This window comes from Pristiophorus japonicus, chromosome 2 (assembly GCF_044704955.1).
Source record: "Pristiophorus japonicus isolate sPriJap1 chromosome 2, sPriJap1.hap1, whole genome shotgun sequence".
In the NCBI taxonomy this organism is placed as follows: Eukaryota; Metazoa; Chordata; class Chondrichthyes; family Pristiophoridae; genus Pristiophorus; species Pristiophorus japonicus.
The window spans coordinates 293,271,226-293,289,022 of record NC_091978.1 but is presented as its reverse complement, the minus strand read 5'-3'; the positions used below and the strand labels follow the sequence as shown (position 1 = coordinate 293,289,022).

Here is a 17,797-nt window from a genome sequence, read left to right as displayed (position 1 = left end):
CAAATCTATTTTTCAAAAAATAAAAAATTTGTTTTAGGTAATTAATTAAATTCCATTTTGATTTAATTTTAAATTTGTGATTGTTTTAAAATTTATTTTCAGTGTTTTTGGGGGTATTCCCATTCATACTTATGGCGGTTCCGTATATACAGAACTCACATAAAGTATGAATGGGGATCCTCCTACTCCTGATGGGTTGGGCGGCCCACGTGATTCCAGTGATGCGCACGAAGCCCATACCTCCAGGACCACCAGGTTCTTTCGTAGAAATTTTTGAGGTCTGAAGCTTCCGACTGCAATTTCCGGGCCTATGTATTTTAGCAGTTTTGTGGGACTTGCTTCTGCCAGGTGTTATAATGTATCAACCTATATATTATATGTAAACAAAACAAAATGTTTTTAGTACCCAATGAAGATGCATTTGTTTGAAAGTAAAATGGGTGTGTCCTCAGTGTAAAAGTACCATGGACTGCTCTACTATTTGAGTAACTACTTCACTGTCAAGTATTGGAAACCCTTCCTGTGTTCTGATTTTACATTGTCAAATGTTATGTCCAGATTTCTGATGGAAAATCCAACATTAAAATTTTGACACTTAACCTGCCATAGAAACATAGAAAATAGGTGCAGGAGCAGGCCATTCAGCCCTTCTAGCCTGCACCGCCATTCAATGAGTTCATGGCTGAACATGCAACTTCAGTACCCCCTTCCTACTTTCACGCCATACCCCTTGATCCCCCGAGTAGTAAGGACTTCATCTAACTCCCTTTTGAATATATTTAGTGAATTGGCCTCAACTACTTTCTGTGGTAGAGAATTCCACAGGTTCACCACTCTGGGTGAAGAAGTTTCTCCTTATCTCGGTCCTAAATGGCTTACCCCTTATCCTTAGACTGTGACCTCTGGTTCTGGACTTCCCCAACATTGGGAACATTCTTCCTGCATCCAACCTGTCCAAACCCGTCAGAATTTTAAACGTTTCTATGAGGTCCCCTCTCACTCTTCTGAACTCCAGTGAATACAAGCCCAGTTGATCCAGTCTTTCTTGATAGGTCAGTCCCACCATCCCGGGAATCAGTCTGGTGAATCTTCGCTGCACTCCCTCAATAGCAAGAATGTCCTTCCTTAAGTTAGGAGACCAAAACTGTACGCAATACTCCAGGTGTGGCCTCACCAAGGCCCTGTACAACTGTAGCAACACCTCCCTGCCCCTGTATTCAAATCCCCTCGCTATGAAGGCCAACATGCCATTTGCTTTCTTAACCGCCTGCTGTACCTGCATGCCAACCTTCAATGACTGATGTACCATGACACCCAGGTCTCGTTGCACCTTCCCTTTTCCTAATCTGTCACCATTCAGATAATAGTCTGTCTCTCTGTTTTTACCACCAAAGTGGATAACCTCACATTTATCCACATTATACTTCATCTGCCACGCATTTGCCCACTCACCTAACCTATCCAAGTCACTCTGCAGCCTCATAGCATCCTCCTCGCAGCTCACACTGCCACCCAACTTAGTGTCATCCGCAAATTTGGAGATACTACATTTAATCCCCTCGTCTAAATCATTAATGTACAATGTAAACAACTGGGGCCCCAGCACAGAACCCTGCGGTACCCCACTAGTCACTGCCTGCCATTCCGAAAAGTACCCATTTACTCCTACTCTTTGCTTCCTGTCTGACAACCAGTTCTCAATCCATGTCAGCACACTACCCCCAATCTCATGTGCTTTAACTTTGCACATTAATCTCTTGTGTGGGACCTTGTCGAAAGCCTTCTGAAAGTCCAAATATACCACATCAACTGGTTCTCCCTTGTCCACTCTGCTGGAAACATCCTCAAAAAATTCCAGAAGATTTGTCAAGCATGATTTCCCTTTCACAAATCCATGCTGCCTTGGACCTATCATGTCACCTCTTTCCAAATGCACTGCTATGACATCCTTAATAATTGATTCCATCATTTTACCCACTACCGATGTCAGGCTGACCGGTCTATAATTCCCTGTTATCTCTCTCCCTCCTTTCTTAAAAAGTGGGGTTACATTGGCTACCCTCCACTCCATAGGAACTGATCCAGAGTCAATGGAATGTTGGAAAATGACTGTCAATGCATCCACTATTTCCAAGGCCACCTCCTTAAGTACTCTGGGATGCAGTCCATCAGGCCCTGGGGATTTATCGGCCTTCAATCCCATCAATTTCCCCAACACAATTTCCTGACTAATAAGGATTTCCCTCAGTTCCTCCTCCTTACTAGACCCTCCGCCCCCTTTTATATCCGGAAGGTTGTTTGTGTCCTCCTTAGTGAATACCGAACCAAAGTACTTGTTCAATTGGTCCGCCATTTCTTTGTTCCCCGTTATGACTTCCCCTGATTCTGACTGCAGGGGACCTACGTTTGTCTTTACTAACCTTTTTCTCTTTACATATCTATAGAAACTTTTGCAATCCGTCTTAATGTTCCCTGCAAGCCTCTTCTCGTACTCCATTTTCCCTGCCCTAATCAAACCCTTTGTCCTTCTCTGCTGAGTTCTAAATCTCTCCCAGTCCCCGGGTTCGCTGCTATTTCTGGCCAATTTGTATGCCACTTCCTTGGCTTTAATACTATCCCTGATTTCCCTTGATAGCCACGGTTGAGCCACCTTCCCTTTTTTATTTTTACGCCAGACAGGAATGTACAATTGTTGTAGTTCATCCATGCGATCTCTAAATGTCTGCCATTGCCCATCCACAGAGGTTTGGTGCTGACTAACATTACCTGACTGAGAAATTGACTTACCAGCTTTGGGAGCACTGGGAAGGTGTAGTCTGCCAGTATTGAGGTGGGGTCTTGGGATCTAGCAGTATTTTGAGAAGCACTGACGGGGAAGTTCCCGGGAACACTGGAAAGGGAGATTATGAGCACGCTAGAATCACTGGAGAGGGATCCTGGAATCATTGTGAAAGGAGGCTGTGGGTCTGTCCTGGTCGCACTAAGAATGTGGTCTCAGTGGGTGGGGGGGGGGTGGGTCTTTGAACAATGAGGGCATCCTCTAATCTTGGAGTGGGGAGAGGGAAGGCTGCGGAGGAGCTCCTGGACTCCAGCAGAAATAGGAAGCAGATTTCTGAGTATGGGGTTAGCTTCTACTGACACTGGCTTTTTTTCCTGCCTCCCTCATTAACCCAAAGGCTGTTGCTACATTTCCAACATTAAGACGGCGCCCAGTGAATTTTTTGACACCAAAACTCAGTCCAAAGATTCCCCAATGTCGGGGTGCTGGCGTCTACTACAGGCGCTAGAATGTTTGGCGCCAAACATTCTGGCACTGGTGTACCTGCCATTTCTGTACATAAGGCAAACTTTCCCCACCAACAAAATTTTTACAACCAGCGCAGAGACCCGAGAAGCACCGTAGGAAAAACCCTTGCCTGCAGTTAGAGATCTATCCCTGGCCGAAGGGACTTCCTGTATCTTACAAATAAACTTTAAGGTCATTTTAAAAAACAAATATTAACTATATGCAGGTATAAAATTAAAAATAAATATAAACTTACCAATACTGATGCTCCTGCGATGAAAAAAGAATGATGGCAAAAAAATAAAAATTCTTTACCTTTTTCCATCGATGTTGTCACCGCCCACAATACTCCAAATAATTATGGGAAACCTTTTGAAACCTCCAATAATGAAGAATCAGCATACTAATTAAAGTCATCGTCTTCTGGCATCCAGTGCAGCCCCACTCTCATGGACATCGAATGCAGCCGTTGCTAGCCCCCAGCCGAAGGTCCTCCACCCACGCGGCCTGCTGCTAGCCCAGGTCGAAGGTCTGCACACAAAAGACAGTGCAAGATAGGTTCAAAGGGAAGCAGCAGTGATCTCTAATAAAGGTAGGACATTACATTGAATTAAAAAAGTAATCCCACCACAAATCTTTTATGTTTTAAAGGAGTGTTGGGAGTGCTTAGGTGGACAATAATACTAAGTTGTTCATGGATGCAGACTGGGTGAGGGTCACTGATACATGCATCAGTGACCCAGAACAAGGCAGGATCCATGAACAGCTTAGTACTGGAACCTACCCGTGTACCATTTAAACCAATAGGTTGCAAGGGATGAGTCCATTTTACATGTTGATTTGGTTATCCTGAAATATTTATTAGTGCAGCATTAAAAAATGAAATGCAGGAGTCGGGTTAAAAGTCCAAAATTAAAATGTTTATTAAACATTTGTACAGCACAGTTTGACTTTACTTATCTTTAAACCTTCATAACTTTAAAAACTTTATTCAAAACCGTGGCAAACTTTACAAAGAACAATCAACTAAAGCAGCCAAAAAAAGACAAGACATCTATCCTCTTCCTTAGCGCTGTGCACCAATCCTGCCCCAGTAGACGCCGCTAGCTCTGCGCATGCCCGTAGTTGCAGACTTCTGCTTCCTTGCCCCCCGTATCCTCAGGTGTAATCTGTTTCTTTTCCGGCGCGGCGTTTCTTGATGCTGGGTTACAACATGGACAGAGCCAAAATGTGTCATAGTGGAATGCCCGGGTTTCTCTTCGTAGTCAGCCTTAGGATCACCCCTTGATTTTAGTGCAGAGTGGAGAGTGCTCCTCACATTAAGGACAGCTTGGGTGAGCCCCCTATTGCCGATACTACCTCGTTCAACCATCCCGAAAGTCTTTCAACCTGTAATGACAGTCCCCCCAACTCTGCCCTCACCCCACCAAAGGCTTCTAGGAGCAATCGAGATTATTGGATGTTCTCCCCGCTCATCCCCACAATATGTTCTCGGAGTCCAGTGTTTCTGCATCAGGTCTGGAGTTCACCCTCCTATGATGTCTCGCAGGTGTGGCTTGCTGCGACACACTTGTACCCGCAGCCTCAGACGTCACATCTAGAAAAGACCTCTCGCTTGATTCATGAAAGGGCTTGGAATCCTCGAGGGGTTCAGCACATCCAAATCCGGGTAACCATCTCGTCGTCTATGACTTCTTGCTGCCCATCATTCTCTTGAGTTGGAATATCTGGCGTGGCATTTTCTTGAACATTCTCTCCTTCAACTTCAGGTGCACCTTCTGTCTCCTGGTGCTCAACCTCTGCAAAGCAGCAGGGAGGAAGGAGAAGCGTAGGAAGCGCACGCAGTACGTAACATTTAGCCAACCCAGACTCTGCAATTTGCACGACTTACCCGCTAATGGAAAACTGGGCCCAGCTTCCGCATTGATTGTTGGTCTTCTGTGACATTTAAGCATTGATGCTCCACGGCTGTTAGTTGTAGCCTACTTGGCGGACCTCCTCCAGTTTGTGACCGTTCTCGGTTGATCTGCGACACCATCTTCAACAAAGATGCAAATAGAACTTTTTAAGAGAGGGTCCTTCTGAACACATGCACACGGATCACATTTACAGATGTTATTGCAGTGCATAAATATACATGTATTTAAAAGCCCAAATAAATGTATTACTTACAGTCACTGCTTGTCCGAGGTCCTGCCACTTATTTTTCAGCTGCGCACCGGTTCTCGGGGTCATGGAAATTTCATTATACTCGACTGCTACCTGGTCCCAAACTTTTGCGAGTGCAGACGGTTTAAGCTTCTTTTTACCAAAGCTCCCCTTGTTCTCAAGGACTCCCCATCTACTCTCAATTAAGTCTCCCAGAGGCTCAATTTTTTCCGCGACAAATCTCTTTGCCCTTACAGTTTCCCCATCTCTATCCCTGGCCCTTTCGCCTTCTCTACGCCCTTCCATTGCAGCCATCTCGTGAATGAAGCTGTATTTCCTACCTGTGAATCTACCTCTGCTACCAATGGATGCTCAATGATGATCCACACAGTCCCACACATGCTGTTTTTTTTATACTTTCTACTGTGCATGTGTGCAAATGAGTTTTTTTTTTCCTGTGCGCATGCGTAGTGGGTTTATGAGAAAAAACCTTTTTTTTTGAGTGCGATGCGCATGCGCGATTTGGTGCCCATTTATTTTTTTCATCACATGCGCTGTGCGATTTCAATGTACATTGCAGGCTCCGCCCTGCAGATTCAGATCTGGTAGCGCCGGCACCAGAAGGTGCGCATGTGGTGAGAATACTGCATTTTTATTTTCAGCGCTGAGGGGCGGGAAAAAAACGGGCGTCCAGGTAAGTGAATGCCATTTTTCTTCTTCGGGGAAACTTGGGCACTAAATCTTGAATGAGCCAAAGTTTTCTACAGCTTGTTGATAAAATGGGGGGTGGGTGGGGGGTGGGGGGGGTGGGGGGTGGGGTGGGTGGGTGGGGGGGGGGGTGGGTGGGGGGGGGGGGGTGGGTGGGGAGGGGAGGAGGAGGAGGAGGAGGAGGAGGAGGAGGATGAGGAGCCTGGCGATGAACCCATCCCACCACCACCACCACAGGGGAGGCCTCGTGGAGCTTTCACCACTGCAAAAGCCTTACGTCAGCAGCTCGTAATTCCTTGCTTTGCTTGAACAGTGAACTGCACGTTTCACCGTTGCCTGCCCACTCTATCCCACCATGTTGACTATTCGCCCTCTTATTCTGCAAATGAGACACCACACAGGAATGATTAAGGTGAATAAAATAATTTATTTAACATACAGTAACTTGAATACGATTTATTAAACATTGTAAATGTGATTTGCAAACTGGAATAAAATTTATCAAACATTTTGATGTCTTCGTGGTGCCCTCCTGCGTCCCCACACGATGGGCTGAGGTGGAGGTTTCCATTGGTGGATTTGGCACCTCCTCGTCTGCTGGTTTCTATTTCCAGATGAGTGGTTAGCAGCAGGGGAATGAACAGGGTGACATGAGGAAGGTCATATAACACAGGCTCATTTGAAGGACCGGTGCTACTGCATTATATTTAGCCCACAGCCACTGCATGACATTGCCCCAACCCTAGTCCACCGACACTACATCAGATTGCCTCACACAGCCTGGGAATTTTGCATGACTTGCCCTCAGTTTCGAACAGGGGTCCGTATCCCCATGGGTAGTTAACCTCCCTGAGACACCGATCAGAGCTGCCTTGCGTTCCTCCAGGTCCATTAACGGCAGTGCCTGGGGTGGACCACCGCCTGTGTGCCGCTGCTCCCGGAGGTTATGCGACAACTTTGTGTGCAAAGATGACAATTGGAATGGTTACCAGAGGGCCCTTCTGCTCTTGTGCCACACACAGATAGCCATCTTATACTTGTATCATACTGTGTGCATTTAATACAGTCCTCTGTTTAATGGCCCTGGTAGTTGCACGTGGTTCATGAGAAAGACATCGAAGTACAGAAACATCTTTTAAGATGTCAAAAAGCAGTCTTGTGAATGTGCAACGATCATTCATGTCAAATAAGGTGCAACACTAAGCCTACATATACCAATGTGTGTCAGATTTACAAGTTAAGTAATGAACGAGTGCATGAATAAAAATGAGTTACTCTCACGATTCTGCAATGGTCATTGAACTTTTTCCTACACTGTTGATGATCCCTCTCGGTATTCATAGAATCTATGGCCCCAAGTTTCCACATGATTTGCTCCTGATTTTTAGGAGCAACTGGTGTAGAACGGAGTATCTTAGAAATCGGAATTCTCCACATTTAGTTTGTTCCAGTTCTAGTCAGTTAGAACAGTTTCACTTTGGAACATAATTTTTTTTTCAAAAGGGGGCGTGTCCGGCCACTTACGCCTGATTTCAAAGTTTCGTGAGTGAAAACTTACTCCAAACTAACTTAGAATGGAGTAAGTGAAGATTTTTGTATGCTCGAAAAAACCTTGTCTACACTTTAGAAAATCAGGCGTAGGTTACAAATTGGGCGTAGGGAACGATGAGGAGGGGGGGGGGAGGGAAGTCATTAAATTCTACAATCAATCCTTAGTTATACTTATACAAATATTATACAAATAAATCCAATCTGAATAAAAATTTATAAGCAAAGAAAAGATTAAATAAACCATGTTCCTACCTGTGTGAAAGTGCTTCAGGCAGGCCTTTCATGTTGGAGACAGGCAGCGGTGTGGCGTCAATGTCTTGACGGCAGCGGCAGCAAGCTTCGAGCTGAGCTGCAGTGCTTGAGGCAGGCCTTCATTCTCTTCGTGGCTGGCCGCGAAGAAGCAGCACCGGATGGACCCGAGGCCATTCGGCCATGAGATATCAGCGGCGTCAGTGGCTGGCCGGCAGCCGAAGAATCAGCGAACCGATGTGAGGCCATTCGGCCATGAGATATCAGCGGCGTCAGTGGCTGGTCGGCAGCCGAAGATACAGCAGCAGCCTTCGAGCTGTGAGGGGAACTGAGGCCATTTGGACAGGGAGAGGCAGCCACATCGACAGTTTTATAGTTAAATTTGCAGAATGGGTGTTGCATTATCAACACCACGTATTATTGCAAAGTTGAATTGGCACTCTTATTTCTCCAAACACACAGTCCTTAATTTGCATGCACCAATGCAGCACCGGTTCTGCAAGTTTAGCAGTGAAAAGCTGAACTCACTGATTTCAGCAGGTGATTTATTCAGCAGTGCTGCTAAAAGCACTCCCTCACACACAGAAATATCAAAAAAAATAAAATTACAAGCCTTTGCAGGCTCCAAGAAACAAATCTTCACTTTTTCTGCAGTATTTTTAAAAATGGCCGAGTGCCAATGTTTGTGTGAGACTGCGCGTGCGCGCACACTCCAACGCGCACGCGCAGGGTTGCCGGCACCACGAAGGCTATTTTAAATTGTACCCGCCCCCTGCTACTTAGAAAATCGGCGCAAGTGTTAGGCTCCGCCCCCTGCTGCGAAGAGCGCGCCGCTCCAAGGAGCTCGAGAATATCGGACTTTTTTTAGGCGCAGTTTTCGGCGCGAAAAACAGGCGCCCAGCTTGGAGGTGCGGCGTTTTCGCTGCGGCACGAAACTTGGGGCCATTGAAGTTTACAGCACGGAAAGAGGCCATTTAGGTCCATTGTGTCCATGCCAGCCAACAAGAGTCTATCCAGCCTAATCCCACTTTCCATCTCCAGATCCGTAACCCTGCAGGCTACGGCACTTCAGCTGCACATCCAAGTACTTTTTAAATGCGGTGAGGGTTTCTGCTATTATCCTTTCAGACAGTGAGTTCCAGACCCCCACAATCCTCTGCGTGAAGAAATTTCCCTTCAAATTCCCTCTAAACCTTCTACCAATTACTTTAAATTTATGCCCCTTGGTTGTTGACCCCTCTGCTCAGGGAAATAGGCCCTTTCTATCAACTATATCTAGGCCTCTCAATATTTTGTACACCTCAATGAGGCCTCTCCTCAGCCTCCTCTGTTCCAAGGAAAACAAACCCAGCCTATCCAATCTGTCCTCATAGCTAAGATTCTCCACTCCCGGCAACATCCTCGTTAATCTCCTCTGTACCCTTGCCAGTGCAATTAAATCCTTCTTGTAATGCGGTGACCAGAACTGCACGCAGTACTCCAGCTGTGGCCTAACCAGTGTTTTATACAGTTCAAGCATAACCACATCCCCCCCCCCCCCCCTGGCTCTTATATTCTATGCCTCGGCTAATAAAGGCAAGCATTCCGTATGCCTTCTTAACCACCTTATCTACCTGGCCTGCTACCTTCAGGAACCTGTGGACATGCGCCCAGGTGCCTTTGTTCCTCTACACTTCTCAGTGTCCTACCATTTAACGTGTATTCCCTTTCCTTGTTGGTCCTCCCCAAATGCATTACCTCACACTTCTCCGGATTAAATTCTATTTGCTGCTGTTCTGCCCACCTGACCAGTTTATTGATCTCTTCCTGCAGTCTGCAGCTTTCTTCTTCATGATCAACCACACAGCCTATTTTTGTATCATCTGCAAACTTCTTAATCATACCCCCTATATTCAAGTCTAGATCATTGATGTATACCACAAGAAGCAAGGGACCTAGTACTGAGCCCTACAGAACCCCACTGGAAACATCCTTCCATCCTTCCTGGAGTGCATAAGGGATGGTTTTCTAGACCAATATGTCGAGGAACCAACTAGGGGGGAGGCCATCTTAGACTGGGTGTTGTGTAATGAGAGGATTAATTAGCAATCTCATTGTGCGAGGCCCCTTGGCGAAGAGTGACCATAATATGGTGGAATTCTGCATTAGGATGGAGAATGAAACAGTTAATTCAGAGACCATGGTCCAGAACTTAAAGAAGGGTAACTTTGAAGGTATGAGGTGTGAATTGGCTAGGATAGATTGGCGAATGATACTTAGGGGGTTGACTGTGGATGGGCAATGGCAGACATTTAGAGACCGCATGGATGAATTACAACAATTGTACATTCCTGTCTGGCGTAAAAATAAAAAAGGGAAGGTGGCTCAACCGTGGCTATCAAGGGAAATCAGGGATAGTATTAAAGCCAAGGAAGTGGCATACAAATTGGCCAGAAATAGCAGCGAACCTGGGGACTGGGAGAAATTTAGAACTCAGCAGAGGAGGACAAAGGGTGTGATTAGGGCAGGGAAAATGGAGTACGAGAAGAAGCTTGCAGGGAACATTAAGGCGGATTGCAAAAGTTTCTATAGGTATGTAAAGAGAAAAAGGTTAGTAAAGACAAACGTAGGTCCCCTGCAGTCAGAATCGGGGGAAGTCATAACGGGGAACAAAGAAATGGCGGACCAATTGAACAAGTACTTTGGTTCGGTATTCACTGAGGAGGACACAAACAACCTTCCGGATATAAAAGGGGTCAGAGGGTCTAGTAAGGAGGAGGAACTGAGGGAAATCTTTATTAGTTGGGAAATTGTGTTGGAGAAATTGATGGGATTGAAGGCCGATAAATCCCCAGGGCCTGATGGACTGCATCCCAGAGTACTTAAGGAGGTGGCCTTGGAAATAGCGGATGCATTGACAGTCATTTTCCAACATTCCATTGACTCTGGATCAGTTCCTATGGAGTGGAGGGTAGCCAATGTAACCCCACTTTTTAAAAAAGGAGGGAGAGAGATAACAGGGAATTATAGACCAGTCAGCCTGACATCGGTAGTGGGTAAAATGATGGAATCAATTATTAAGGATGTCATAGCAGTGCATTTGGAAAGAGGTGACATGATAGGTCCAAGTCAGCATGGATTTGTGAAAGGGAAATCATGCTTGACAAATCTTCTGGAATTTTTTGAGGATGTTTCCAGTAGAGTGGACAAAGGAGAACCAGTTGATGTGGTATATTTGGACTTTCAGAAGGCTTTCGACAAGGTCCCACACAAGAGATTAATGTGCAAAGTTAAAGCATATGGGATTGGGGGTAGTGTGCTGACGTGGATTGAGAACTGGTTGTCAGACAGGAAGCAAAGAATAGGAGTAAATGGGTACTTTTCAGAATGGCAGGCAGTGACTAGTGGGGTACCGCAAGGTTCTGTGCTGGGGCCCCAACTGTTTACATTGTACATTAATGATTTAGACGAGGGGATTAAATGCAGTATCTCCAAATTTGCGGATGACACTAAGTTGGGTGGCAGTGTGAGCTGCGAGGAGGATGCTATTAGGCTGCAGAGTGACTTGGATAGGTTAGGTGAGTGGGCAAATGCATGGCAGATGAAGTATAATGTGGATAAATGTGAGGTTATCCACTTTGCTGGTAAAAACAGAGAGACAGACTATTATCTGAATGGTGACAGATTAGGAAAAGGGAAGGTGCAACGAGACCTGGTACATGGTACATCAGTCATTGAAGGTTGGCATGCAGGTACAGCAGGCGGTTAAGAAAGCAAATGGCATGTTGGCCTTCATAGCGAGAGGATTTGAGTACAGGGGCAGGGAGGTGTTGCTACAGTTGTACAGGGCCTTGGTGAGGCCACACCTGGAGTATTGTGTACAGTTTTGGTCTCCTAACTTGAGGAAGGACATTCTTGCTATTGAGGGAGTGCAGCGAAGATTCACCAGACTGATTCCCGGGATGGTGGGACTGACCTATCAAGAAAGACTGGATCAACTGGGCTTGTATTCACTGGAGTTCAGAAGAATGAGAGGGGACCTCATAGAAACGTTTAAAATTCTGACGGGTTTAGACAGGTTAGATGCAGGAAGAATGTTCCCAATGTTGGGGAAGTCCAGAACCAGGGGTCACAGTCTGAGGATAAGGGGTAAGCCATTTAGGACTGAGATGAGGAGAAACTTCTTCACCCAGAGAGTGGTGAACCTGTGGAATTCTCTACCACAGAAAGTAGTTGAGGCCAATTCACTAAATATATTCAAAAGGGAGTTAGATGAAGTCCTTACTACTCGGGGGATCAAGAGGTATGGCGAGAAAGCAGGAAGGGGGTACTGAAGTTTCATGTTCAGCCATGAACTCATTGAATGGCGGTGCAGGCTAGAATGGCTGAATAGCCTGCTCCTGCACCTATTTTCTATGTTTCTATGTTTCTACACATGCCCACTAACCATTACACTTTGCTTCCTGCCTCTGAGACAATTTTGGATCCAACTTGCCACTTTGCCTTGGATCCCAAGGGCTTTTACTTTCGTAACCAGTCTGACATGTGGGACCTTATCAAAAGTTTTGCTAAAATCCATATACACTACATTATACGCACTGCCCTCATCGACCCTCCTGGTTACCTCCTCTCAAAATTCAATCAAGTTAATCAGATATGACCTTCCCTTAACAAATCCGCGCTGACTGTCCCTGATTAATCTGTGTCTTTCTAAATGTAGATTTATCCTGTCCTTCAAGATTTTTTCCAATAATTTTCCCAATACTGAGGTATTATCGACTGAGGAGACCTCCTCAGCCACGCTCGTCCACAGACGCCCAGCTAGGAGGGGTTTTCCAGCACCCTTCCTATTAAATTCCCCCCCATCTGGTTTGCACAGCTGCAATGAGAGCCTTGTTTGCTTCACAGCTAAACTTTTGAGCTCTTGACCTGCTGGAGTCCCCTTCCATCATGGCTGCTTGGTCTGTGAAAAATACCTGCTTCAACCTTGGATGTACTGCGCATGCGCGGGAGCACCCTGACAGCTGACCAGAATCGCGAGCAGAAGGTCCATTTTTTACCCTGCAAAATGCGGCTCCGGCGCACAAATTCCATTGTGCAAGGCCGGATTTAGAGCTATCGCTGGGCACTGTTTGGTGAATTTTGCGACTTTGAGCGATAACGCTAACCCGACACTAAAAAAAAATAACTCCACGATTATTGCCCAAACACGGGCAAAATCTGTAATACCCGAATTTCTAGCCCTTTAAAGGATCTTAGCTCAGCTCCACCCAAACTGATTCTACTTCTTAATTTTCTAAGAAACGGCAATGGACAAAAAACATTGGTGGGAGTTGTTTATAGACCCCCAAACAGTAGTGGTAATGTGGGGCACAGTATAAATCAAGAAATTAGAGGTGCATGTGACAAAGGTAATACAATAATCATGGGAGACTTTAATCTACATAAAGACTGGACATACCAAATTTGCAGTAATAGTGTGGAAGACGAATTCATGGAATGTATACAAGATGGTTTTACTGGATTAGTATGTTGAGGAACCAACTCGAGAACAGGCTATTTTAGATCTAGTATTGTGTAATGAGAAAAGCTTAATTAATAACCTTGTAGTAAAGGGGCCTTTAGGGAAGAGTGACCATAATATGATAGAATTTTACATTGAGTTTGAAAGTGATTTAGTTAAATCCAAAACTAGGGTCTTAAAATCTAAACAAAGCAAACTACGTAGGTATGAGTGGAAAGTTGGCTAAGGCAGATTGGGAAACTACATTAAAAGGCATGACGGTAGACAAGCAATGGCTAGCATTTAAAGAATTAATACATAATTTACAACAAATATATACAATCCTTTAAGGCACAAAAACCCCACAAGAAAAGTGATCCAACCATGGCTAACGAGAAGTTAAAGATAGTATTAGATCAAAGGAAGTGGCTTATAATGTTGCCAAAAAGAGCAGTAAGCCTGAGAATTGGGAGGATTTTAGAATTCAGCAAAGGAGGACCAAGAAATTGATTAAGGGAAAATAGAATGAGAGTAAACTAGCGCGAGACTTAAAAACAGACTATAAAAGCTTCAATAGGTATGTAAAAAGGAAAAGATTAGCAACGGTAAATGGGTCTCCTAAAGGCTGAGACAGGAGAAATTATAATGGGGAATAAGGAAATAGCAGAGAAATTAAACAAATATTTTATGTCTGCCTTCACGGTAGAAATTAGTACAGGTTGAGCATCTGAAATCCGGAGTTCCAAAATTCGGAGTGTTCCGAAATCTGGACACCGGGCCAATCCATGGCGGGATCGTCTGGAAATCGCAAATGTTCCAAAATCCGGACCCAGCCCAACCCCACCCCCACCCCCAGGCCTCGGCGGCCCTGCCTCACCCCGACCTGGCCCCGACCCTCGGCGGCCTAACCCGGCTGCGACTTCGCCCCTGCCCCTTCTCTCACCGCCCACCAACCTCGCCTCCTTACCTTGGCTGCCTGACCCCACATACCTCGGCCCAGGAAAAAACTTTACAAAATCCGGAAAATCCGGAACGGCCTCTTGTCGCGAGGTTTCCGGATTTCGGACGCTCAACCTGTATTGGTAAAAAAAATAGTACTTGAGAAATTAATGGGACTGAAAGCCAATAAATCCTCTGGATCTGATGGCCTACATCCTAGGGTTTTGAAAGAGGACTATAGAAATAGTGGATACATTGGTTGTCATCTTCCAAAATTCCATAGATTCTAGAGCGGTTTCCGCAGATTGGAAGGTAGCTAATGTAACCCCACTGTTTAAGTAAACGAGAGAGAGAGAAAATGAGGAACTACAGACCAATTAGCCTGATATCAGTAGTAGGGAAAATGCTAGAATCTATTATGAAGGATGTGGTAACGGGGCACTTAGAAAAGGATAGTAGGATTGTGTAGAGCCAACACGGATTTATGAAAGGGAAGTCATGTTTGACAAATTTGTTTGAGTTTTTTGAGGTTGTAACTAACAGAATAAATAAGGGGGTGGACCACTGGATGTGGTGTATTTTGATTTTTAGAAGGCATTCGATAAGGTGCCACACAAGAGTTATTGAATAAAATTAGAGCTCGTGGGGATAATATACTATTATGGATTGAGGATTGGTTAATGGACAGAAAACAGTAGGAATGAATGGGTCATTTTCAGGTTGGCAGGCTGTAACTGCCGCAAAGATCGGTGCTTTCACAATCTATAGCAATGATTTGGATGAGGGGACCAAATGTAATTTATCCAAATTTGCTGATATAAAGCTAGGTGGGAATTTAAGTTGTGAGGAGGATGCAAAGAGTATTCAAGGGGATATAGACAGGCTAAGTGAATGGGCAAGAACATGGCAAATGGAATATAATGTGGAGCAATGTGAAGTTATCTACTTTGGTAGGGAAAATCAGAGTATTTATTAAATGGTGAGAGATTGGAAAATGTTGGTGTTCAGTTATACACAAATCACTGAAAGTTAACATGCAGGTACAGCAAGCAATTAAGAAAGCAAATGGTATGTTGATCATTATTACAAGAGGATTTGAGTATAAGAGTAAAGACGTCTTACTGCAATTATATAGGGCACTGGTGAGACTGCACCTGGAGTATTGTGTACAGTTTTGGTCTCCTTACCTAAGGAAGGATATACTTGCCATTGAAAGAGTGCAACAAAGGTTCATCAGACTGATTCCTGGGATGGGGGGATTGTCGAGGAGAGATTGAGTATTCTATATTCTTTAGAGTTTAGAAGAATGAATGGTGATCTCATTGAAACATACAACATTCTTACAGAGCTTGACTGGGTCTGTACAGGGAGGGTGTTTCCTCTGGCTGGAGTCTAGAACCAGGGGGTCACAGTCTCAGAATAAAAAATCGGCCCTTTAGGACTGAGATGAGGAGAAACTTCTTCACCCAGAGGATGGTAAATCTCTGAAATTCTCTGCCCCAGAGGGCTGTGGAGGCTCAGTCTTTGATTATATTGAAGATGGTGATCGATAGATTTTTGGATATTAAGGGAATCAAGGGATATGGGGATAGTGAAGGAAAGTGGAGTTGAATAGAAGATCAGCTATGATCTCATCTCGAGCTTGAGGGGCTCCTAATTCTTAAGTTATGAAAGTTCCAATTGTCTCAGCATCCACAGCCTTTTAGGGCAGAGAATTCCAGATTTCTGCTACCCTTTGTGCAAAAAAGTGCTTCCTGATTTCCTTCCTAAATAGCCTAGCTCTAATTTTAAAATTATGTCCCCAGGTTCTTGATTTTCCTCATCAGAAGAAATAGATTCTTCGTATCTACTCTATCGAATCCTTTTAACATTTAAGCACTTCGATAAGATCACCCCCTCAGTCTTCTATACAAGCCAAGTTTATGCAACCTTTCCCTCACAATTTAATCCTCTAAGTCCTGGTATCATACTGGTGAATTTGTGCTGCACTCCCACCAAGGCCCAGAACTGAATGCAGTACTCCAGATGGGATCTGACCAAGATTTTGTACAACTGAAGCATAACTTTCTTCCTTTTATATTCCAGCCCCTTTGAGATAAAGACTAACATTCCATTAGCCTTTTTCTTTGCTTTTTGTTCCTGTGCAGTAGCTTTAAATGATGTCTGAACTTGGGCTCCCAAGACTCCAAGCAGAACTAACATGCATAGAGTTACATTGGGCCCAAGTTTCAGGCTGCGCCCGTTTTTCGCGCCCGAAAGTGCGCCTAAAAAATACCGTCAGATTCTCCGGCTCCCTGCAGGTCGTTTGGAGCTCGGCGCAGCGCAGCATGAGCTGTGGGGGGGCGGAGGCAGGTCCCTGCGCTGAAATCAGTGCCGAACCTCTGCACAGGCACGCTACAGTGGGCGTGCATGTGCAGTAGCTCCAAGCGTCGAAACTGGGGGAGGGGCCCAAAGCATGCAGTCCCTAGCCCTGGCCGAATGGCCTCACTGGAGCTGCGAGGATCAGGCTGCACCTCCCTCGTCCAGCTCCTGATTGGCTCCAGCTGGCTCTCTCAATCCCCCCCAAGCTCCCACTCTGACCCCCAGCTCCCGCTCCGGATCCCCCCCCCCCCCCCCCAGCTCCTGCTCCGACCCCTCCACCCCAAAACTCCCGCTCTAACGATCCCCCCCCCAAGCTCCCGCTCCCCCCGGCCACCTACCTTTAACTCCTTCGGCGGGGACCGTCCGCCCGGCATCTTGTTGGGGGCGGGCCCCGCCCGAAGTCTTGGGCCCGGCTTCTTCATGTCAGCCGCCTCTCCTCTCTCTCCTCTCCTCTCCTCTCCTCTCCTCTCCTCTCCTCTCCTCTTCCCTCCCCCCCCTCTCCTCCTCCTTCCCTTCCCCCCCCTCTCCTCCTCCTTCCCTTCCCCCCCCCCTCTCCTCCTCCTTCCCTTCCCCCCCCCCCTCCTCCTCCTTCCCTTCCCACCCCCCTCTCCTCCTCCTTCCCTTCCCCCCTCCTCTCCTCCTCCTTCCCTTCCCCCCCCCCTCTCCTCCTCCTTCCCTTCCCCCCCCCCTCTCCTCCTCCTTCCCTTCCCCCCCTCTCCTCCTCCTTCCCTTCCCCCCCCCTCTCCTCCTCCTTCCCTTCCCCCCCCCCTCTCCTCCTCCTTCCCTTCCCCCCCCTCTCCTCCTCCTTCCCTTCCCCCCCCTCTCCTCCTCCTTCCCTTCCCCCCCCTCTCCTCCTCCTTCCCTTCCCCCCCCTCTCCTCCTCCTTCCCTTCCCCCCCCCCTCTCCTCCTCCTCCTTCCCCCCCCCTCTCCTCCCTTCCCCCCCCCCTCTCCTCCCTTCCCCCCTCTCCTCCCTTCCCCCCCCCCTCTCCTCCCTTCCCATCCAGGGGTATTCAACATTCAGGAAGGATAGAATAAAAGGAAAAGGAGGTGGGGTAGCATTGCTGGTTAAGGA

General features: G+C 46.2%; 1 protein-coding gene across 1 annotated transcript in view; it reads left to right on the top strand.

Moving 5' to 3' along the window:
* Positions 1-17,797, top strand: part of abce1 (ATP-binding cassette, sub-family E (OABP), member 1) — a 74,422-nt gene that overhangs the window by 2,734 nt on the left and 53,891 nt on the right. The gene's annotated exons all lie outside the window — the stretch shown is intronic.